This window comes from Moschus berezovskii, chromosome Y, assembly GCF_049115385.1.
Source record: "Moschus berezovskii isolate FMDL1 chromosome Y, NW_MosBer_1.0, whole genome shotgun sequence".
Lineage (NCBI taxonomy): Eukaryota > Metazoa > Chordata > Mammalia > Artiodactyla > Moschidae > Moschus > Moschus berezovskii.
In genome coordinates this window covers 31,174,342-31,198,869 of record NC_142489.1, presented here as the reverse complement: position 1 = coordinate 31,198,869, position 24,528 = coordinate 31,174,342, and positions in this window count along the sequence as shown.

Below are 24,528 nucleotides of genomic sequence, written 5' to 3'. Positions count from 1 at the left end.
ATCCCAGTCGTGAGAACTGCGTTCAGATCTGCTCATCCCTGTTTTGCAGGAACTAAGAATGAACAGAGAGTCCTTGAGAAATGGTACACAAGGGAAGAAAACATATTGGATCCCTTAAAGTTGAACGTCCCCTGACTATTCTCCCTGTTTAATTTTTTCATAATTGGGGGTGACTGCATATGCTTCTGTGAAAAAGGCACTGACCAATTGAGTTTGCCTGCTTAGTCTGAATATTTTAGTTGAAAGGCATTAGTATACTACAAATATAATCACCATGATAATTACCAGCATTATGGCTCCAGATCCAATACGATGTGTAATGCTTTGATGTCATCCTCAAGTGAGCAGCCCAAATAATTGATCAGCTAGCTGTTCAGCTAAGGTTTCTAAATTTTTGGAAAAGGATGAACTCTTAGAGGAGATTTCAAAGATTTTCTTTTGGAACAATTGTACATTTAAGGAAGGATTTTTATGAATATCTTGTAAATGAAATTTGCTTTGTTCGCAGTTGTAAGCACTATTGTTGAACCAAACAGGAGTAACGCAAAACTGTGTAGAAATCCAATTACATTTTAATAATCTTTGCATTTTTAAATCTATTAATTGTTCTCTGACCAATTGGATGCCTGCTTTTAATTCTTGTATTTTATCCTGAACGTCCTCCTCCGGCTGAGGCTGGGTGGCCCACACAGTATCAACATCTTTAGTACAAATTTGAATAAAGTTTTGGGTGTGAACTGAGTTTTGTAAAGCAATGCCTGCAACTCTGGCAGTGATGCAAATGGCTATTAGTCCCAAAATGCCAAGAATTAGCCACTCAATAAATCACTTAGGTCGTTGGAGTAATTTAGAGAGTAACCAGGAGACAAGTCCTACCATGGGACCTTCTTCCCAGGGCCGTTGGAGATCTACTTGGCAACCACAGACTGTACCGAGAACGAAGAATCAAAAGGGATTCATTTTTTTAGAGAGAAATAGAGGAATTTAGACAAGTATAAAATTTACAATCTATACAAGTTACAGAACATAAAGTTTTATTAAATTGTGAGTTCCCTACGGCTATAACAAAAGGAAGGGGGATGCAAGCTTGTATAAAATATGAATGATTATAACGGAAGAGTTACTATGACAACGACTGGTCCCTGTGAGATATCAAGTCCATGTTCCAAGTATTTAAGTACGTACATCAAGTTTCCAGATGTCCCATTGTTCAGGTCCAATTCATTTATTGAGGATGATTTAAGAGCAAGGAGTTGCCATTTTGCTGTCAAGCCAGGCAAAGAGTCCTATGACATGGAAGTTTTCCATTGAAATGTTGGTAATCTTCCATTCTACTTGAGTAACATAATCACACATTATATTATTAAGATCATCTGAGCAGTTAGATAGCCACATTCTATGGGTTCCCCAATCAACAATGGTGTAAATGGCCAGAAAAATTAATTTCCATGATTTAGCTTGATATCTACCCCAGTAAACAGGAATATATGTAGAGTCCTTATACGTAAACCCTTTACATTTCAATTTTTGTCCTTTTCTGAAAGTTTGGGTAGTATTCACATGGTTTTCATAAAAGGACAGGGCAGGAAACAGTCCAAGCAATTAAAGGAAATTATTTTTTGGAGGCAGGATGTAAGCCCACTTTTGTTGATTAACATTAATACAGAATTCTACTGGGACCATGCATAAAGGAAGGATTTCATAGCCTAGAGAAATGCTTATTCGTCTTCTATCTTGAGAGAGGGCACCTCAAATCTCCAAGGAGAATGCATATGTACTGTGTCATTAGTGGATATGATTGGTTCTGTATCTGTCCATTCTACAACTTGCAATAAAGGAGCCCTAGGTAAATAAGTCTAATCAGTTCAGTTCAGTTCAGTCACTCAGTTGTGGCCGACTCTATGCGACCCCATAAACCACAGCACGCCAGGCCTCCCTGTCCATCACCAACTCCCGGAGTTCACTCAAACTCAGTCCACAGAGTCGGTGATGCCATCCAGCCAACTCATTCTCTGTTGTCCCCTTCTCCTGGCGCCCCCAACCTTTCCCAGCAACAGAGTCTTTTCCAGTGAGTCAACTCGTCACATGAGGTGGCCAAAGTATTGCAGTTATAGCTTTAGCATCAGTCCTTCCAGTGAACACTCAGGATTGATCTCCTTTAGAATGGACTGGTTTGATCTCCTTGCAGTCCAAGGGACTCACAAGAGTCTTCTCCAACACCACAGTTCAAAAGCATCAATTCCTTGGTGATAGCTTTCTTCACATTCCAACACTCACATCCGTACATTACCACGGGAAAAACCATAGCCTTGAATAGACGGACTTTTGTTGGCAAAGTAATGTCTCTGTTTTTTAATATACTATCTATGTTGGTCATAACTTTTCTTCCAAGGAGTAAGCGTCTTTTAATTTCATGTCTGCAATCAGCATCCGCAGTGATTTTGGAGCCCCCCAAAATAAAGTCTGACACTATTTCCACTGTTTCCCATCTATTTCCCATGAAGTGATGGGACCAGATGCCATGATCTTTGTTTTCTGAATGTTGAGCTTCAAGCCAACATTTTCACTCTCCTTTTTCACTTTCACAAGAGGCTTTTTAGTTCCTCTTCATTTTCTGTCATAAGGGTGGTGTCATCTGCATATTAGAGGTTATCGATATTTCTCCCAGCAATCTTGATTCCAGCTTGTGCTTCTTCAGGCCAGCGTTCCTCATGATGTACTCTGAATATAAGTTAAATAAGCAAGGTGACAATATACAGCCTTGACGTACTCCTTTTCCTATTTGGAACCAGTCTGTTGTTCCATGTACAGTTCTGACTGTTGCTTCCTGACCTACCTACAGGTTTCTCAAGAGGCAAGTCAGGTGATCTGGTATTCCCATCTCTTTCAGAATGTTCCACAGTTTATTGTGATCCACACAGTCAAAGGCTGTGGCATTGTCAATGATGCAGAAATAGATGTTTTTCTGGAACTCTCTTGCTTTCTCCATGATCCAGCGGATGTTGGCAATTTGATTTCTTGTGCCTCTGCCTTTTCTAAAACCTGCCTGAACATCTGTGAGTTTACGGTTCACATATTGCTGAAGCCTGGCTTGGAAAATTTTGAGCATGACTTTACTAGCGTGTGAGATGAGTGCAATTGTGCGGTATTTTGAGCATTCTTTGGCATTCCCTTTCTTTGGGATTGGAATGGATACTAACCTTTTCCAGCCCTGTGGCCACTGCTGAGTTTTCCAAAATTGCTGGCATATTTAGTGCAGCTCTTTCACAGAATCGTCTTTCAAGATTTGAAGGAGCTCAAGTGGAATTCCATCACCTCCACTAGTTTTGTTCGTAGTGATGTTTCCTAAGGCCCACTTGACTTCACATTCCATGTTGTCTGGCTCGAGGTCAGTGATCATGTTTTCATTACTATCTTGGTCATGAAGATCTTTTTTGTACAGTTGTTCTGTGTATTCTTGCCACCTCTTCTTAATATCTTCTGCATCTGTTCGGTCCATACCATTTCTGTCCTTTATCGCGCCCATCTTTGCATGAAATATTCCCTTGGAATCTAATTTTCTTGAAGAGCTCTCTTGTTTTTCCTATTCTGTTGTTTTTCTCTATTTCTTTGCATTGATCACTGAGGAAGGCTTTCTTATCCCTCCTTGCTATTCTTTGGACGTCTGCATTCAGATGCTTATATCTTTCCTTTTCTCCTTTGTTTTTCGCTTCTCTTCTGTTCACAGCTTTTGTAAGGCTTCCTCACACAGCCATTTCGCTTTTTTCCATTTCTTTTCCATGAGGATGGTTTCGGTCCCTGTCTCCTGTACAATGTCATGAACCTCCGTCCAGAGTTCATCAGGCACTCTATCTATCAGATCTAGTCCCTTAAATCTATTTCTCACTTCCACTGTATAATCATACGGGATTTGATTTAGGTTATATCTGAATGGTCTAGTGGTTTTCCCTATTTTCTTCATTTTAAGTCTGAATTTGGCAATAAGGAGTTCAGGATCTGTGCCTCAGTCAGCTCCTGGTCTTGTTTTTGCTAACTGTATAGACCTTCTCCATATTTCGCTGCAGAGAATATAATCAATCTGATTTCGGTGTTGACCATCTGGTGATGGCCATGTGTAGAGTCTTGTGTTGTGTTGTTGGAAGAGGGTGTTTGCTATGACCAGTGCATTCTTTTGACAAAACTCTATTATCCTTTGCCCTGCTTCATTCCGTACTCCAAGGCCAAATTTGCCTGTTATTCCAGGTGTTTCCTGACTTCCTCCTTTTCCATTCCAGTCCCCTATGATGAAAAGGACATCTTTTTCGGGTGTTAGTTCTAAAAGGTCTTGTAGGTCTTCATAGAACTGTTCAACTTCGGCTTCTTCAGCGTTACTGGTTGGGGCATAGGCATGGATTACTGTGATATTGAATGGTTTGCCTTGAAAACGAACAGAAATCATTCTGTCGTTTTTAAGATTGCATCCAAGAACTGCATTTCAGACTCTTTTGTTGACTATGATGGCTACTCCATTTCTTCTAAGGGATTGCTGCCCACAGTGGTAAATATAATGGTCATCTGAGTTAAATTCACCCATTCCAGTCCTTTTTAGTTCACTGATTCCTACATTGTCTATGTTCACTCTTGCCATCTCCTGTTTGACCACTTCCAATTTGCCTTGATTCATGGGCCTAACATTCCAGATTCCTATGCAATACTGCTCTTTACAGCACCGGACCTTGCTTCTATCACCAGTCACATTCACAACTGGGTATTGGTTTTGCTTTTGCTCCACCCCTTCTTTCCTTCTAGAGTTATTTCTGCACTGATCTCAAGTAACATACTGGGCACCTACGGACCTGGGGAATTCCTCATTCAGTATCGTATCATTTTGCCATTTGATACTGTTCATGGGGCCTAATAAGTGTGATTAATCAAGTCAGCTTCAGCAGGCAAAGCCAAAGCAAGCGTAGCGACAAAAATATTCTCAGAATTCCAGGGCATTTCCTGTTCAAAAGCTAGATTTTCAGCGTGATTATTAAGAGTTTTTATCTGTCTCCGAGTATGGAGATCATTAGGTCAATGACGTGAAGTGTGGCATTTCTTGGAAATTTTTAATGCCGCCATTGCTTATACTGGAATGTCCTCCTCCTGGGGATTTCACCTTTTCCTCTCTATCTTAGCTCCTTTGGAGTGGATCTTCTGAAGCGGGAGCCAAATAACTTCGTTGGTCCATCTGGGAAATACAATCATGTCCCTTTCTCGCTAATATTAATTTTCCACATCCGTGGTTTAGTCATCCGTCTTGATACAAAACAGACAGAGGAAGAAAAGTGTCCTTCAGTTCGTAGAAATGGTTTCCTGCTTTTGTCGTAATATCTCCTTGTGGTAAGTTTAAAACATTTAAAACAAACAGCTGTATTAGTGATAGTTATACGATTAGAGAATACATTGCATTGGATTCTAGATAGCATATTAAAAAGCATAGACATTACTTTGCCAACAAAGGTCCGTCAAATCAAAGCTGTGTTTTTTTCAGTGGCCATGTATGGGTGTGAGAGTTGGACTGTGAAGAAAGCTGATAGCTGAAGAATTGATGCTTTTGAACTGTGATGTTGGAGAAAAGGCTTGAGAGTCTTTTGGATGGCAAGGAGATCCAAGCAGTCTATCCTAAAGGAGATCATTCCTGGGTGTTCATTGGAAGGACTGATGCTGAAGCTGAAACTACAATATTTGGCCACCTCATGCGAAGAGTTGATTCACTGGAAAAGACTCTGGTGCTGGGAGGGATTGTAGGCAGGAGGAGAAGGGGATGACAGAGAATGAGATGGCTGGATGGCATCACAAACTCAATGGACATGGGTTTGAGTGAACCAGTATACCCCTTTACAACATCGAAGGCAGACTCCTGGAGGCTTTTTAGTAGTTGTATTTTTTTCTGTGTGTTTTTTAGGACAATCAGTTTTTGTTTTTTTTTTTTTTCAATAGCGCTTATCCCCACAAACAAGACACCCTTCATTCCCCTTTTTAAAGGACGTAAACATTGCGTCAGATAACGTTTTCATTTTCTGAGTTTCTGACCCTAAGTCACAACAGGAGAATTCCTAATCTCACAAATGAGAGTGATGGTTCTCTGACATTCCTGATTTTCATTCTCCATATACAAACAGATTTTCAAATTGCATTTTGGCCTCCTTTTCGACAGCACCACAGGAGAGAACAACTCCCAGTCTATCTAAAGAATAAAATAAAAGTTCCAATATAAGATGCCATAATGTTTAGAAGTTCGTTAGCAAACGGAGAGGGAGGGCTGTACATAGTTACAGCCTTTTTCATTTGTTGTATGTGAGAAAAATCAACGCCTTTGTATTGAGGCATTAGTTACCCTTGAGCATTACCATTTCTTAACATAGAATAGAGAAAAAGATCATCAGCCTCAGAGACTCGAGTTTGCAAATCCAGTAAATCAGAAAGCCTTTGTCGTAAAAGAGAATGAGTGGAGAGTCTGTTTTCATAAATATAAGTGCATTTTAGGAGCTTATCATTGTCATCTATCTATCTATCTATCTATCTATATCTATATCTATATAGTTGGCTTTAGTGTCAAAGAGAGCATCAGAAGTATCAACATCAGATTCATCTTGTCCTCGAATTGGGGGACCTTCGGTTTCGTGTCCATTACAAGAGGAGGAGGAGCCCTTGGGACAGCCAGAACAGGGATGTTGGGAACGTTTTGGAAGATTATATGTTGCTCTAATTGGGCTTTATGTAAAGTCTCATCATCTAGTTTATATTCGTATAATGAGCACTAGCTTGTTGACGAATATGGAGGTTGCAGTTAGAATTGCCTTGAAATGAAACTGCCACGGCTTTAATGAGGGTCCAAAAGGGTCAGAAATTTGTTGGACTATTTACTCCCCATCTTGTGGCTCGTTCAACATTTCCTTTAACCCGGTTTCAAATTTCTAAATCCAAACTGCCTTCACCAGGGAACCAGGGATTCTATTCAGCCACTGTTTGCAGATGAGCCTTTATCTGCTGATGTGAAACCAAATGTCATTGAACCTTAAATAAATGATGAAGTAAAGAAAGGTGGTGGGTATTTCCAGCCGTTTCTCTCATAACCCCGCACTTACTGACCTCCCCAGGACCTAACAGTCACTCCGTCTGCTTGCCAAGTGTGTTCACCATGTCCCTGTTCGGGCACCAGTTGTCACGGTCAGCGTAGACTGGGATGTGGGGACTGGAGTTGATGAGAAGGAAGCAGGGGACCCAAGTGTTGAGTGAAACAGGGTACTTTATTTGAAGAAACACATGCATATATATCTTCAGTAAAATGATTACTCAGCCATTAAAAACAATGAAATTTCACCAGTTGCAACAAAATGGATAGTCCTTTCCGTACAGTCACTGAAGAGGGTCACCGAAGGGAGTCACTGAAGTGAATCCAAGTAGGTGACTTTTCCCATGATCTCAGTCCTGAGAATTGTGTGCAGCTCTGATCGTTCCTGTTTTGCAGGAATTGATTAGGAACAGAGAGTCCTTGAGAAACAGCACACAAAGAAGACAACATATTGGATCCCTTAAAAGTGAATGCATCCTGACAGACCCAGACATCCTGGAATGCAAAATCAAGTAGGCCTTAGGAAACATGAGCAAGAAAAAGCTGTTGGAAGTAGTGAATATCCAGTTGAGTTATGTGTAATTCTAACAGATGATGCTGTGAAAATGCTGCAATTTGCAGGCAAACTTGGAAAACTCAGCAGTGGCCAAAGAACTGGAAAAGATCAGTTCATTGCAATCCCAAAAAAGCCAGTGCCAAAGACTGTTTGAACTAATGCACAATAGCACTCATCTCACACAGTCAAAAAATAATGCCTGAATTCTCCAAGGAAGGTTTCAACAAATGAAGAATTTCCAGAGGTTCAACCTGGATTAGGTAAGGCAGAGCAACCAGAGACTAAATTGCCAACACCCATTGTTTGATTGAAAAGCAAGATAGTTCCAGAAAAACATCTATTTTTGCTTTAATGACTATGCCAAAGTCTGACTTGTGGAACATGAAAAACTGGAACATTCTTCAAGAGATGGGAATCCTAGGCCACCTGACCTGCTTCCTGAGAAATCTGTATGCAGGTCAAGGAGCAACAGTACCATGGACTTGGAAAAATAAACTGGTTCCAGAGTTGGGGAAAGTGGTACCTCAAGGCTCTATATTGTCACCAGTTTATTCAAACGCAGACTACAACATGTGAAATGCCAGGCAGGATGAAGCACAAGCTGGAATCAAGTTTGCTGGGAGAATTGTCAATAATCCCAGATATGCAGATGATACCACTCTCATGGCAGAAAGTGAAGAGAAAGTAAAAAGCCTCTTGATGAAAGTGAAAGAGAAGATTTGAATAGATGGCTTAAAACTGACCATTCAATAAATGAAGATCATGGCATCTGGTCCCACCACTTTGTGGCAAATAGATGGGGAAACAGTGGAAACAGTGAGAGGTTTTATTTCCTTGGGCTCCAAAATCACTGTAGATGATGACTGCAGCGCTGAAATTAAAAGACACTTGCTCCTTGGAAGAAAATCTGTGACAAATATAGATTTATTGAAAGTCCACAGAAAATATTTTGCTATCAAATGGCCATCTAGTCAAATCTCTGATGTTTCCAGGAGTCATGTATATGGCTGTGAATTTTGGACCATAAAGCTGAACACTGGAAAAACTGATATTTTTGAACTATAGTATTTAAGAAGACTCATTAGAGTCCTGCACTGCATGGAGATTAAACCAGTCAATCCTAAAGGAAATTGGTCATGAGTATTCAATGCAAGGACGGATGCTGAAACTGAAAACTCAATATTTTGTACTGTTTTGTGAACAACTGACACTGTAAAAGACTCTGATCCTGGACAAGATTGAAGACAGGAGAACTGGATGACAGAGAATCAGATGGTTGGACGGCATCATAATTTTCCAAAGAATAGCAAGAGAGATATTGAATCACCACTTGATGAACATGTGCTTGAGCAAGCTCTGGGAGTTTTAGATGACCAGTGAAGACTGGCATGCTGTAGTTCATGGGGTCACAAAGTGTCAGATAAATGAGGGACGGAAGTGAAGTGAACTGATTTGTGGTGGGCTGTTTGTATGAAGTAACCCTGGGACAGCGGGAGTATTGATACCCATGGCAGCAGTTCAGGCTTAGGGACTAGGGAATAGCCGTCCTGATGAAGACGTCCCATTGCTGATGCCCAAAATCCTGACATGAATTCTTTCCTTACTTTTTGTATTATCCTTGGTTGTGGATAGCAAAGGAACAATGTGGGTCTGTCTGCACATGAGTGATGGTTCTCATAATCTCCTTGGAGTAGATTATTTGATATTGTCATGGTAATCTTTAAGGAGATATGCACCATGAGACATTCATAGGTACCCTTGATTTGAAGTGGGCAACCATGGATGTTCCCAAATCCAACCTTTAGCCGCATTTGTGGTATGCCAACTTCTCAGGTTAGCAGGGATCTTGAACTATAGGCAGATCTACCACATTCTGATGAGGGAAGCTGAAAGAGAGTGTTGACATTTAACAAGTTAGTGAGGCCTGGCTTGGAATCAAGCCCTCTTGGAGCATTTGGGAGAGGAATTCTGCTTTTTGCACAATGGAGGTATGAGCTGTGGGTCCAGGGAAGGCAGACTCCTCAGGGTGTAATCCATGCGGGAGCTATGGGTATGAGTTGGCAGAAATAAAGTGTAGTGGTGACAAAAAGGGAGGCCACTGGACCTTTTTGACCTCACATTCAGTGCCTTGTTTCAGCAGAGGTCCTTTGGATCTGCATGCACCTTCTTCATGATATTGTTTCAGACACAGGCATGACACATTTTCTTTGCCCTTTTGGAGGCCCAGTCATCAGATTGGTCTTTCCAAGCTACAGGGAGACAACCTTTAGGGGAAAAATGGAAACAGTTGCAAACAGCCTATTACACAGTTGGGAGGAGCAGGATCACCTTGATTAGAAGGTCTTGGGTCTGCCTCAAGAGCCCAGCATTGACTAGGAATGGTTTTGAGAGGTGTAGGCTGAGATTGGTAGTTTCAAGTCAGTGCAGTCCCAATCCACTTGCTATTTCTTGTGTCATTCCTTGAAGGAAAACACGTGAAATGGAATCATGCAAAATGATTGGCACTGTGAAACAGTCAATGTGATGAGAGAATATATGACTTGAGCACTCATCAATCAGCTGTTCACCACGGGCACTTCAAGCCCACAGAACATCTTTCCAAGTCAGTCCTTCTCACGAGTAAACCCCCAAATTTATAATCTTCCAGAATAAAGTGTAGAGATAGAAATGAACACTAACTCGAATGACAAGTTAGTGAAAGAAAACAACCAGAATATATAGAGGTACTTACCAAAGTCCATTACCCTGGAAAACAAAACTATGACAGTTTGCAAATTATCATATGCAAATGTGAAAATTTCCTTTTAGGGTTGTATGTATGTATGTGTGTGTGCCCACCAGCAGAAATGTGCATATGAGCTGTCAGGACTGGCCTGACTGAGAGAAGGAAAATGAATACCTAAAAAATGAATAAACTTATGTAAACTACATTAACTGTGGGGCAGCCAAAACACTGACGCCAGGGAATCAAGCCCAGGGATGTCATTGAGAAAGGATGACATGCTGCTGGACCCTGGATCACTAAGCGGAAAGTAACAGCAGGAAGAAAACATTCAGGGCCATACAGGGAGATGAAAAGGAGCAAGAAACAGAATGGGCAAGATTACCAGGCTCAGAGATGGGGTATGCACAGCCCCTACAAAGAGTTTTCTGTCCTTCTCCAGTACAGCAGTATTCTTTCTCCCACAGGACCAGGCACATGAGCACATCTTGCCGTTTTTGTAAGGTTTTAGAGACTGACGGCACTATAGCATAAGCAGCTGCTACCTGCAGAGTATGCCGCTTTGAAACATCCTTCTTTAAGGTCTTGGCAGAACGCCTGAATTATCAGGACTCTGCAAAGCATGGCTTAGGATGATCCTCTGGCTACTCGCAGCCCTGAAGCCCTGGGGTGACGGGGTAGGGTGGCATGTGTTCTCACCAGGAAGCAGGATGAGAACAGAATCACTTTTAAATGGCCTCTGTACAGGAAATGAACAGACTTCAATTCCCCTGACAATGATGAGTCAGGTCCCTTAGGCGGATGCTGACCATAGCATCTCTTATTTAGAGATGCTTTATCTGTAAATCTCTTTATATCGAGAGAATTTCATCTCTAAAAATGGAGTTCTCTGTATGTCACATTACCTATCCATTTTCCAAATTGACTACTAGAAATATGGAATTCCTATTTTTCACATAGGCAAAGCAGTGTCAATATTGATATTTGAAATATTAATTCTCTACACTTCACGTATGAATATTGCTGAAGATTTTCCCTCATGACATATAGAATTATCTGTATTTCACAGCTGATATTCAGGATTTTTTTTTCCTACAAGGAATGTGGAGTTCTTTCTCTTGAACATGGCTATCTGGTTGCGGATTTTCCTACATGAACAATGGCAGTCTCTGCGTTTCACTTCTTTACCATGAGCTACCAGGGAACTTGACCAGTTGTAGGAAGACCTTCAGGGCTTTCTAGAATTAATAATGAGGAAAAAAAAAAAAAAGATGTCCATTTCATCATATCGTTCTGGAACGTAAAAGCAGGAAGTCAAAGATACATGGAGTAACAGGCATATTTGGCTGTGGTGTTCAAAAAGAGGTGGGGCAAACAATAGCAATGCTTTGGCAAATAGAAAGGGTAAAAATGGAAAGAGTGACAGTTTTCTAGGGCTCTAATATGACTGGGAACAGTGATTACAGCCATGAATATAAAAGACACCTTCTTCTGGGAAGCAATGTTCGGAGAAACCTAGACACAGGTACTGAAAAGAAGAGATATCTCTTTGCCAACAAAGATCCACATAGTCAGGAAGATGGTTTTACCAGTACACATGTACGGATGTGCTAGTATCACTAGAAAGAAGGCTGAGTGCCAAAGAATTGAGGCATTGCAACTGTGGTGATGAAAATGGCTCTTGAGAGAACCTTGGGCAGGAAGGAGACCAACCCCCTCAATTCTAAAAGAAACTAACCCTAAATATTCATTGGAAGGACTGATGCTGAAGCTGAAGTTCTAATCCTTTGGATACCTGGTGTGAAGAAGTGATTCATGGGAAAAAAAACATGAGGTTCTGCCTTGTCTTTAAAAAAAGAAAAAGAAAACCATTGGCTCGATGTGGGTAGATGGAGGGCAGGAGAAGTTTGGGGCGACAGAGGGTGAGATGGTTGGACAGCATCACTTGACTCAATGAACATGAGTCTCAGCAAAGTGTTGGAGGCAGTAAAGGATAGCGAGGCCTGGAGTGATACAGTCCACAGTGTTGCAAAGAACTGGACATGACTGAGTGACTGAATGTCAACAACTTTATTTCACATATATCAATCAAGATGATATTTTTCAACGTGGAACTTGGAATTTTCTATATGTCCACAGAAAAATTAAATATTCCTACATGAAATAAGGAATTTTCTCTGTTTCATTAATGAAATTTGCATGCAGAACTTCCCTCTGAAACTATAAGAGTTTCAATATTTCATGCATCAAAATCAGAATAAAAATACACTGACAAGAAATATGGATAGGAAAAATGACTTGAAATATTTTACATTTTAAATATGAAAATCTAGGGGTACATTTTCTAATATCAGAACACCTGACCTGCCTCTTGAGAAACCTGTATGCAGGTCAGGAAGCAACTATTAGAACTGGACATGGAACAACAGACTGGTTCTAAATAGGAAAAGGAGTATATCAAAGTTCTATATCGTCACCCAGCTTATTTAACTTATATGCAGAGTGCATCATGAGGAACGCTGGGCTGGAAGAAGCACAAGCTGCAATCAAGATTTCCGGGAGAAATATCAATAAACTCAGATATGCAGATGACACCACCCTTATGGCAGAAAGTGAAGAGGAACTCAAAAGCCTCTTGATGAAAGTGAAAGAGGAGAGTGAAAAGGTTGGCTTGAAGCTCAACATTCAGAAAACAAAGATCATGGCAACTGGTCCCATCACTTCATGTGAAATAGATGGGAAAACAGTGGAATCAGTGTCAGACTTTATTTTTTGGGGCTCCAAAATCGCTGTAGAAGCTGATTGCAGCCATGAAATTAAGAGACACTTACTCCTTGGAAGGAAATTTATGACCAACCTCGATAGCCTAGTAAAAAGCAGAGACATTACTTTGCCAACCAAAGTCCATCTAGTCAAGGCTATGTTTTTTCCAGTGTTCATGTATGGATGTGAGAGTTGGACTATGAAGAAAGCTGATCGCCGAAGAATTGATGCTTTTGAACTGTGGTGTTGGAGAAGACTCTTGTGAGTCCCTTGGACAGCAAGGAGATCCAACCAGTCCTTTCTAAGGAGATCAATCCTGAGTTTTCATTGTAGGGACTGATGCTAAAGCTGAAATTGCAATACTTTGGCCACCTCATGCGAAGTGTTGACTCACTGGAAAAGACTCTGATGCTGGGAAATATTAGGCGCAGGAGAAGAAAGGGACAACAGAGTGTGAGATGGCTGGATGGTATCATCGACTTGATGGACATGAGTTTGAGTGAACTCCGGGAGTTGGTGATGGACAGGGAGGCCTGGTGTGCTGTGATTCATGGGGTCACAAAGAGTCGGACACGACTGAACAATTGAACTGAACTGATGGATGCACTATCGATTTTTTTTTTATTCTTCTTTTATTTGTTTATTTTTTTTTCCAATTTTATTTATTTTTTTTCAAGTAGAACAGACTAAATTTCTTTAAACAAACTTACTTATACTCCAGAGTCCTTTAAAATCTTAATAGCATTTATACATTGAAGGTATTTGATTTTCTTGTAACTAGCACTTCAAATGCAACAAGCATTTGACCCAACAAGTAAAACTTTCTACAGTTCATAACTTTTATAAATAAAATAAATTAAATGTACAGTGAATGAGTTCTCTGAAATGTTTCAATATTTCTGCAGGTTTAGTAACATCGTAAAATACATTTCAACTAAAGTTCACAAATCTAAAATCCTGTTAGGCATTTTTAGGCGTTTTAAGTTGGAAATGAAGACCAATGTTACATCGTAATATGCCAATTACAAATAGTACTTCAAATAGCAAATACTACAGTTTGTCCCAAACTTTAAAAACTATTCATGAATTCAACACTGAACTATTGATGGCTATGAGAATTGTTTCCTAGCCTTTTTGAAAATTTCAACCCATTTATGTTTAAGGAAATTATTGATAAGTAAGGTCCCGTAGCCATTTTCTTTATTGCTTTGGGTTCAAGTTTATACACTCTTTCTGTGTTTCCTGTCTATAGAAGATCCTTTAGCATTTGTTGGAGAGCTGGTTTGGTGATGCTGAATTCCCTCAGCTTTTGCTTGTATGTAAAGCTTTTGATTTCTCCTTCATATTTGAATGAGATCCTTGCTGGGTATAGTAATCTGGGCTGTAGGGTATTTTCTTTCATCACTTTAAGTATGTCTTGCCACTCCCTTCTGGCCTGAAGAGTATCTGTTGAAAGATCAGCTGTTATCCTTATGGGAATCCCCTTATGTGTTATTTGCTGCTTTTCCCTTGCTGCTTTTAATATTTGTTCTTTGTGTTTGATCTTTGTTAATTTGATTAATATGTGTCTTGGAGTATTTCGCCTTGGGTTTATCCTGTTGGGGACTCTCTGGGTTTCTTGGACTTGGGTGATTATTTCTTTCCCCATTTTAGGGAAGTTTTCAACTATTATCTCCTCAAGTATTCTCTCATGGTCTTTCTTTTTGTCTTCTTCTTCTGGGACTCCTATGATTCGAATGTTGGAGCATTTAACATTGTCCCAGAGGTCTCTAATACTGTCCTCATTTCTTTTAATTCGTTTTTCTTTTTTCCTCTCTGTTTCATTTATTTCTACAATTCTATCTTCTAGTTCGCTTATCCTGTCTTCTGCCTCTGTTATTCTACTGTTTGTTCCCTCCAGAGTGTTTCTGATCTCATCTATTGCATTATTCATTGTATATTGACTCTTTTTTATTTCTTTTAAGTCCTTATTAAATCTTTCTTCCATCTTCTCAATCCTTTTCTCCAGCTTATTTATCTATAACTCCATTTTGCTTTCAAGATTTTGAATCATTTTCACCATCAAAATTTGAAATTCTTTATCAGGTAAATTCCCTATATCTTCTTCTTTTGTTTGTGTTGGTCGGCAATTATCTTGTTCCTTTACTTGCTGGGTATTTCTCTGCCTCTTCATCTTGCTTATATTGCTTTGCTTGGGGTGGCCTTTCCCTCTTCTTGCAGTTTGTGGAGTTCTCTTTATTACGTAGTTTCTTCGCTGTGTGTGGGGTTGGATGGGTGACTTGTCTGGGTTCCCTGGTTAGGGAAGCATGTGTTGGTGTTCTGGTGGGTGGAGCTGGATTTCTTCTCTCTCCTTTAGAAGACAATGGGCTGCTTTTCTGGGAGCCTGATGTCCTCTGCCAGTATTCAGAAGTTGTTTTGTGGACTTTACTCCACGTTCAAATGTTCTTTTGATGAATTTGTTGGTGAGAAAGTGGTCTCGCCGTCTTATCCCTCCGCCATCTTGTTCCTTCCTCCCCAGAACACTGGATTCTTATATTCCACTTGGTCATGGAGTATCTCTTCCCAGCTGCTCCAGCAAGGTGCAACCGCTGTACCTTACCTTGGACGAGGGGTATCTCCTCAAGGCCGCCCCTCCTGCTTTGAATGTGGATCAGCTCCTCTCGGCCCTCCGGTGCCCAAGCAGCCACCGCCTCCTGGACGTGGTACAGCTCCTCTCGGCCACCGCCCTAACCCTGGGCGCGGGGTAGCTCATCTCAGCCACGATTCTGCACCTGGTCGGAGCCGGGCGTCTCCCGCGTCTGCGCCTGCACTATCGATTTTATGTTTCATATATTGAAATCTAGGATTACATGAAAGACGAAATTCTCAGTTACACATATGAAACTCTACATGCAGATTTTATTACATGAAATATGAAATTCCATATTTCACATATGAAAATCTGGGGATATCTGAATATCATATGAAAGTATGCACACAGAACATTTGGCATGAAATATGAAAATATTGACATACAATTATCTTAATGTATTTCAGTTCAGTTAGATTCAGTTCAGTCTCTCAGTCATGTCCGACTCTTTGCAACACATGAATCAGAGCAGGCCAGGCTTCCCTGTCCATCACCACCTCCCAGAGTTCAATTACAAAATGTAATTATAATGTAATTTTCATACTTCTCATTTGAAAATCTATGTGTGGCTTTCATTCATGAATACAGAATGCTGCGGATTTCATATTTGAAAAACGACATTCACTTTGCTCTAAGAAATACAGAAATTTCTATCTGATTTGAGAAAATATGATTTTCACGCTGAGCTATAACATTGCCTATATTTCACCGTAAAGTTCTTCCAACATGAAATATGGAATTCAGTATATTTCTCTTTGAAAATATGAGGATAGATATGCTCATATGAATACAGAGCCTCTGTTATTAATATTTGAAAACGTGTGTCAGAATTTTCACACATAAAACTGGAATTGTCTGTGATTCAGAAATTAAGATATGGGACAAGCAATAAAATATAGGATCAATTTATTTCTTGTTTCACTGTCTGGTCCCTGATTTCCCTATTGAAATTTACATTTCTCTGGATTACTTTTATAAAAGTCCATGTGAAGATTTCACAACATGAAATACGTAATATTTATTTATTTTTATTTCACTTAATTTAATTAGAGCCTGATTACTTTATATTAAGAAAAATACATAAATCAGTAAAAAAAAGAAATATGTAATCAACTATGTTTCACACCTGAAAATCTGGGTGCCATATTTCTACATGAAAATATGTACATTTCTATAATAACCATTGGATTTCTAGATTTTGGATTTCCCACATGCACTATGGAGATCTGTATATTTCACATATGAAAAAGTGGATGTCATTTTCCCTGCATGAAATATGGAATCATCCCTATTTCTCATTTGAAAATTTGAGCCAAAGATTTCTCACATGGAATAAGGAATCTCTGTAATTCATTCAGGAAAATACGGGTGCAGATAGTCTCATGTGCATTTTGGAATCCTCTAAATCTCACATATAAAATCAAGGCACATACTTTCCTACACGAAATATGGTGTTATTTATATTTCATATTTCACCATTTATGAAATATCTCTAGATGATATATGGAATTCTCTATATCCCACAATTTAGATCTGCAAGCAGATTTACCTGCTTGCAATATGGAATACTCTATATTTCACATTTGAAATCTGTCCACACATTATCTACATGATATATAACATACTCTCTATATCACATACAAAATATCTGCTGAAATTTTCCTAGATCAAAACTGACATTTATGTACATCACATATGAAAAACCATTTCCACATGAAATGTAGGATTCTGTACATTTCAGACACCAAAATCAGTTCAGGCATAGTCCTACATAAAATATGGAATTCTGTATATTTCACATCTGAAAAAATTATGGTGACAATTTTACTCAATTAAATATCAAACTGTATATGTTACATATGAAAATCTTGATGCTGATTTTAGTATACAATACAGTGAATTTTCTAGCATTTCTCATTATAAGCATCCGGATGCTACTTTTCTTACCCGAAACGTGGATTTCTCTATATATCACATATGAAAATCTGGGTGGTAATTTTCTTAGATGAAACATGGCATTAATTATATTTCACGTATGAAAAACTTGGCTTTGATTCTCTCTCTTTTTTTATACATGTTTTATCATATTCTTTATTTTTTATTTTCATTTTTAATTTTAGTCAGTTCAGTTCAGTCGTTCAGTCATGTCCCACCCTGCAACCCGATGAATCACAGCACACCAGGCCTCACTGTCCATCACCAATTCCCGGAATTCACACAAACTCACGTCCATCAAGTCGATGATGCTATCGAGCCATCTCATTCTCTGTCGTCCCTGTCTCCTTCTGCCCCCAGTGCCTCCCAGCATCAGTCTCTTTTCCAGTGAGTCAACTCATCGCATGAGGTGGCCAAAGTATTGCAGTTTCAGCTTTAGCCTCAGTCCTTCCAATGAACACCCAGGATTGATCTTCTTTAGAATGGACTGGTTGGATCTCTTTGCAGTATAAGGGACTCTCAAGAGTCTTCTCCAGCACCACAGTTCAAAAGCATAAATTCTTCGACGATCAGCTTTCTTCACAGTCCAACTCTCACATCCATACATGACCACTAGTTCCTTTTATATTACTGTTTTGATTTTGCCATACAATGACATGAATCTGCCCTGGGTCTACATGTGTTCCCCATCTTGAACCCTCTCCTACATCCCTCCCCAAGTCATCTCTCTCTGTCATCCCAGTGCACCACCCCCGAGCATCCTGTATCATGCTATTTTTCTTACCCAAAGTGTCGAGTTCCCTATATATCATATATGAAAATCTGGTTGGTGATTTTCTTAAATGAAATACGGAATTATCTATATTTCACATATGAAAACCTTGGCATTGGTTTTCTTAAGATACAGAGAATAGTTAGGGAATTGGAATCATCTCTATTTTACAGAGAAAATCTGTCCATCACTCTTTCGTAAAGATATATGGAATTCTTGGTATTTCTCAAACATATATCTAGAGAACCAATTTTCACCCTGAAATACGGAATTCTCTGTATTTCCTGTGTCAAAATATTGGTTAATCCTCCTTCACGGAAGTAGGGCTTCTCTATATTTCACAGTTGAAGATCAGAAATGATATTTTCCTGTAAGAAATATGGAAATCTCTATATTTCATAAGAACCGCTGGGTCTTCAGCTACTGAAACACCTGCCTGCCCTATTTGCACTTTGACACTGTTTCTCATGAAAACAGCTTCCATGTAGGGTATGCTTGTGTTGATCAGAGATGAGCATCTGGCTCACTGTGGCCAGAGTGCCCCTGAGGAAATGCCTTTAGACTCCATTTGAAGTGTCTGGAAGGTCAGAGTGTAGAAGCCAGGCCCTTCCCACCAACATACTACACATGGGTGATGACATAAGGATCTGCCTGTGTGCCTCACCTTCCCTTCTGGTAGTGTTGGCAAGTAATCAATTGGTGGGGAGTGACTGAAGCCAGTGGGCCCCTCTGTGCCAGCCAGTTGCTTTGATTCCAGGCCCACCTCTTTCACAAACCTGAAACATGGCCAGGGCCACAAGGAGAGGAAGACCAGAAGAAAGCTGGAGTGCCCCTGAGAGCTTTAGTCTTCTTACTTGTGAGACTGGTTTTCAGGCCTCATGGGCCATGGGAACTGCTGGCTCGGTGGGGCCATCAGGGACATTACAGGGAGCAGGGGTAGGGGACACCAGGCAAGGAGGGCACCCTCTTCAGGTTGGAGGTGATGGAGGAAGGCAAAACTTTGCAGGATGGAGAGATGGTGGGGTTTCAGCAAGACCTCCAACCGCTGGTGGAAGACATCATGGAGGAGGTGAGGCTGGTGTCGGTTGTGGAGGAACAGGAGCTGCTGTCCTTTCAAGAGTGTGAGGAGAACCCAGAGGAGCAGGACCAGGAACACCCAAGACATGGAGCTCCGAGGAATTAGCCCACTCTGCCCCCACTTCGGGTGCTGGAGGCATTGGCTTTCCCATATGTAGAGCTGAGCTGTGGGGGTGAAACTTACCGCAGGGCCTACTTTCCGCTCAGGTCTAAGAACCTTCAGAGGAAAAGGGTCGCTTGTCTGGGAGAAGTGGCATCATCCATGGCATTCCTGGCTCCTTTGGCAAAGTCATATCCTTACTACCGCTTCTTAGGGTTGGTTGTTCAGGAGGAGAGAAGGAGCAGGAGCAAGAGGAGGAATGTGTGTGAGGGCACAGGGAAACACATGGGGTGGAGGGAAGTGGAGGCTGGGAGGAGTGGTGTGCTCCAAAGTCAAGTGCCAGCAAAGCCAGGCCAGATCTCCACTTGTGTGTGTCTGATCCATGACTCTGGGTGACTCCTTTCGGCCTGCATCTGAATGGAAGTGGTCCCCTGGAACTGGAACTCTGTGTGATTAGAGACAGTGTGCCAGAACATCATTCTCAAAGCCTTATTATTGTAATTGTAGATTATCTGGGAAAGCAACAGAGACATTCGGAGTCCAATAACCCATCCTGGTCATTTAGAGACCCTGTATTTGTTCCAGTTAGTGCAGTGTAAAAGTAGGACATTGTCCACTCACCTAAGGTGGAGCAGAAAGGAGCCAATCTTTTCCTCCCTAGTTAGGGCCACACCACTCCAGACATATCCGAATGCCGTATGGTGAAGACAGGGAGAAGGTGAGAGTCCTAGGGATCTCTTGCCAAACCCACTAACTCACACACACACGTGTGCAAAAAGAGAGGATACACGGGCCTGCAGACAAGGCATGCTACAGGGACTGCAGACACTGATGTTTTAAGTAGTGACATGCCACTACCCAGCACACACAGACCAGGCAGATCAGAAACCATAGGACACAGACCGTCCCTCAGTGGAAGTAGAGAAGGGACCTGGAGGACCATGGGGAACATAGAACTATGAGCATATTTGATGGTATGCCAGGGGATGGAGATGTCAGAGGCGTGGTCTAGCAAGCAGGAATGCCCACATCCTTTGATGATGCCTGTTCCATCTACTTGCTTTTGTACTTGTACTGGCTCCTTGACCTAAAGCAGTTTATGAACCACCCCCCGATGTATTTCATGATCAGTGACCAAGATAAAGACTTCCTTATGGACATGTTTAATTTGAAGGTGAATGAGGAAGGCTGAAGACAGGTGGATGAGGGTGCTGGGCAGGGAAGGTGGGAGAAGGGGTGTATCATATTATCTGTGCATGTGCAGCGTGAGTGTTTGGAGAAGAGAAGCAGAACGCTTTGATGCCTTCCTGGCATGCAAGCCGAGGACCCTAGAAGCTTGTACCTTTTCCCTCCTCCAGGTCCTGGCATATGCAGGAACTAGTCCATCCCCAGTCCAACTGCAACCTGATATTTTCCTTTTGTGACAGACCTTACTTCTGGAATGCAGTCATCTTGAAGGAGTACTACCATGACATCACTGGTATGATGTGGCTCCCAGTCATTGTGGGTGGGTGGTGGAAAGAGTGGATGCTCCTCCTGTGTGAACCTTCCCTGTCCCACTTGTCCACTCCCAGGGTATAGGGTATATCACTTCACTCCAGTCCACTTTTTCTGGGATTATGGATGGGGAGCTCCTAGCCTCAGTCTGGACACCAGCAGCCTTTACTTCCTCAACTGGTTGTCAAACCACAACTGACCAGGATTGATCAGGATTGCAGAGGTGGTATCCCTCTGGGCCTTCTGCAGAATTGGAGATGGATATTGGAGTTCTTGTCTACACATGAGAGGGTTTGGGGCCTCTTCAGACGTGTTCTGACCTTTTTTATGTTGCCAGCAGTATATCTCCGATGACTGTTGGTCGATCCCCTGCAGTACTACCCCTGGGAGGAAAGCCCTACCATAATGGTACCTGATAGGAAAAGAGGTTTAGAGGGAAACAGGAGGTGGTCCCTGAAGTCCCAGACTTGTAGAGTCTGGGACACTCTCCTTTCCCAAATGGGGAAGCTAGGCTCATGCAGGATGGCTGCCAAGCCTGGATTCGGATCATGAAGGTAGATAGTGACAGTCCGAGTTGGGGTCTTGGGGACTTCCTGTGTTCAAATCTCACTCAAAGCATCTGTAGGTATAACATGTGAATCCTAGGTGATCCTGATGCAGGCAGGGAGAATTAAGCACCTTTGTCAGAATCAGTATTCCCCAGGTCCTACCAATCTATGGCCTCCTGCCGCTCATTGAGTGTGAGATTACCTTGGCTCTTCTCTGCTGCCCCTCCTCCTGGGAAAGCCTAGCTATCAGAAGCGGTTCCTCTCTGGTGTACCATTAAATTTTATTTTGTTCTGTTTTAATTAATTTATTTAAGTGGAGGGTAATTATTCTACAATATTGTAGTGCTTATTTCCATACATTCACGTAAATCTGCCACGGGTGCACATGTGTCCCACATCCTGAACCCCACTCCCACCTTCCTACCCATTCCACCCACAAGCGTTGTCCCAGTGCACCGGTGCAGGGAACCCTGTCTCATGAATCAAACAGAGACTGGAAAGCTGTTTCACATATGGTAATTCTCTCCCTCAGAATCCAAAAGTCTGTCCTTTACTTATGAGTCCCTTTTGCTGTCTCACACAGAGGGTCATTGTTATCACCTTTCTAAATTCCATTTATAGGCATTACTATACTGTAGTGAAAAGCAGAGACATTACTTTGCCAACCAAGGTCTGTCTAGTCAAGGCTATGGTTTTTCCCCTGGTCATGTATGGATGTGAGAGTTGGATTGTGAAGAAAGCTGATCGCCGAAGAATTGATGCTTTTGAACTGTGCTGCTGGAGAAGACTCTTGAGACTCCCCTGGGCTGCAAGGAAATCCAACCAGTCCATTCTAAAAGAGATCAATCCTGAGTATTCATTGGAAGGACTTATGCTAAAGCTGAAACTCCAATACTTTGGCCACCTCATGTGACGAGTTGACGCACTGGAAAAGAGTCTGATTCTGGGAGGGATTGGGGGTAGGAGGAGACGGGGACGACAGAGAATGAGATGGCTGGATGACATCACCGACTCGATGGACATGGGTTTGAGTGAACTCCGGGAGTTGGTGATGGATAGGGAGGCCTGGCGTGCTGTGGTTCATGGGGTCGCAAAGAGTTGGACACGACTAAGCGACTGAACTGAACTGAACTAATACTGTAGTGGTGTTTTTCATTCTGACTTACTTCACTGTATAATAGATTCTGGTTTCATCCACCTCATTAGACCTGATTCAAAGGTTTTTAACAGCTGAATAATATCCCATTGTATATATGTACCATGTTTCCTTACCCATTCATATACCAATGGACATCTAGGTTGGTTCCATGTCCTAGCTATTGTAAACAGTGCTGCATTGAACATTGGGGTGAACATGTCTCTTTCAATTCTGATTTCCTCGGTGTGTATTATGCCCAGCGGTGGGATTGCTGAGTCTAATGGCAGGTTTATTTACAGGGTTTTAAGGAATTACCACACCATTCTCCATACTGGTTGTACTAGTTTGCATTCCTTCCAAAAGTGTAAGAGGGTTCCCTTTTCCCTGTACCCTCTCCAGCATTTATCGTTTGTAGACTTTTTGATAGTAGGCATTGTGACTGGTGTGAGATGGTACCTCATTGTGGTTTAGATTTGCATTACTCTGGCAATGAGGTATACTGAGTATCTTTTCATGTGTTTTTTAGCTGTCTGTAATGTCTTCTTTGGAGAACAATCTGTTTAGCTCTTTGGCCCACTTTTTGAATGTGTCGTTTATTTTTCTAGAATTGAGCCGAATGTGTTGCATGTATATTTTAAAAGTTAATTCTTTGTCAGTTGTTCAGTTTCCTATATTTTCTCCCATTCGATTTCTTCATTGTGCAAAGCTTTTAAATTTACTTCATTCCTATTTATTTTTCTTTTATTTACATTACTTTGGGAGGTTGTTGATAGACTATCCTGCTGTGATTTATATCAGAAAATGTTTTGCCCTTGTGTTCCTCTAGCAGTTTTGGAGTTTCTCGTCTTACATGTAGAGCCTTAATACATTCTGTGTTTATTTATTTATTTTTTAATTTATTTTATTGGAGGCAAATTACCTTACATTAATATATTGGTTGATTTTGCCATACCTTGACACGAATACGCCTCGGATGTACATGTTTTCCCTTTCTGGAACCCCCCTCCCACCTCCCTCTTCCCCATATCCTCCCTCCAAGTCATCCCCGTGCAACAGCCCCAAGCATACTGTATCTTGCGTCGAACCTGGACTGGTGATTCATTTCACATATGATAATATGCATGCTACAATGCCGTTCTCCCCAATCATCCCATCTTCACCCTCTCCCACAGAGTCCCAAAGACAGTTCTATACATCTGTGTCTCTTTTGCTGTCTCGTATACAGGGTTAAGGTTACCATCTTTCTAAATTCCATATATACGCGTTAGTATACTGTATTGATGTTTTTCTTTCTGGCTTACTTCACTTTGTATAATAGGCTCCAGTTTCATCCACCTCATTAAAACTGATTCCAATGCATTTTTTTTTGATGGCTGAAAAATATTCCATTGTGTATATATACCAAAGCTTTCTTATCCATTCATCTGCAGATGGACATCTAGGTTGCTTCCATGTCCTGGCTATTATAAACAGTGCTGCAATGAACATTGGAGTACATGTGTCTCTTTCAATTCTGGTTTCCACAGTGTGTATGCCCAGGAGTGCGATTGCTATATCATAGGGCAGTTCTACTTCCAGATTTTTTAAGGAATCTCCACACCTTTCTCCATAGTGGCTGTACTAGTTCGCATTCCCACCAACAGTGAAAGAGGGTTCCCTTTTCTCCACACCCTCTCCAGCATATATTGCTTG